Source organism: Aplysia californica, unplaced genomic scaffold, assembly GCF_000002075.1.
Source record: "Aplysia californica isolate F4 #8 unplaced genomic scaffold, AplCal3.0 scaffold01046, whole genome shotgun sequence".
Classification (NCBI taxonomy): domain Eukaryota; kingdom Metazoa; phylum Mollusca; class Gastropoda; order Aplysiida; family Aplysiidae; genus Aplysia; species Aplysia californica.
This window is the reverse complement of record NW_004798316.1, coordinates 121,348-122,561: the sequence shown is the minus strand read 5'-3', so window position 1 is coordinate 122,561 and position 1,214 is coordinate 121,348.

The window sequence follows — 1,214 nt, the reverse complement described above, 5'->3', positions numbered from 1 at the left end:
CTGTCCACAGTTCCGCCACCAGCGGCCCACTTAAAATACAACCCAATCCCATTACAATCGAACAGAACCCAGCAGTCCACACACGATCGTTGAGGACACTTCTTTACCCAACCTTTTCGTCGGCCGCCTGGAGACTCAATTTTTTTGGCGCCCGTCAATGAGAGGGCGCCAATCGTAAAATTGGCCAAATCGTTCCTCTAACACACTTTTTCAGACTATTGTCCTCACGATGCGGGAGGCCGTCTTTTAGTTTATTGTGGTGGAGGTGGGTGCTACTCGATACCAGTACTACTACTCGATACCAGTATTCCTACTCGATACCAATACTCCTATTCGATACCTGTATTCCTACTCGATCCCAGTACTCAGGTGGGTGGTTGGTTGGAGAGCGCCACTGGTAGGTCCTACTTTTTTACTTTCCCCTCTGTTGCTTCGGTTTTTCCGTCTTACTTTTTCCCAGCACTATATTAAATGACTATTATTGTGTCGATGTGCTTCTCTTTCCTCAAACAAACAAACCAGTACTCAACTCTTGTTAAGAACGACCCCTTAGTAAGTTTTTAGATGTTCATGAATGCAGTCAATCCCCCAAAATTCAGAAAGCAACTTTCGGGGGTCAGCTTTAAAAAAAAACGAAAAAAAAAACCTGAGGCCCTGCCGCCTATCTATCTATCTATCTATCCATCCATCCGTCCATCCATCCATCCGTCCGTCCGTCCGTCCGTCCCCGCCACTCCAAGAGTGGCGTTTAAATTTACTGAACAAACTTGTTTTTATTTCTTTTTTTCTTCTTCAAGGGGGAAAGGAAGGGTATGTGTGGGGGTGGGGTGGTTGTTTTGTTTGGGGTTTCTGTTCTTTTTATTGGGGTGCAGTAATTCTCTCCACTATTTGTTGCTATAAGCACCGCGCAGAAACCACTATGCGAAGCGAAAAGAAGCCGAAGAAACACTTCATGTCTCGGAATCTCAAAGACAGGATTATGTCTAATTGACAGCAACCAACGCCGATTCTATTCAGATGCAATGGTTCGCGTTTTCTGTTCCGATTTCATTGAAAGGAATCAAGCCCGTGTGATTACGTGCCTGTCAATGCGCTAAGCTTCAGGAAATGGAACTTCCCACGTTTTTCAAGGCCTTATATTATGGTAATGCCCTGTCGTTGTTGTTTTTTTCTGTTATTGTTACTGTTGGTGCTGCTACTACTGCTGCTGCTGC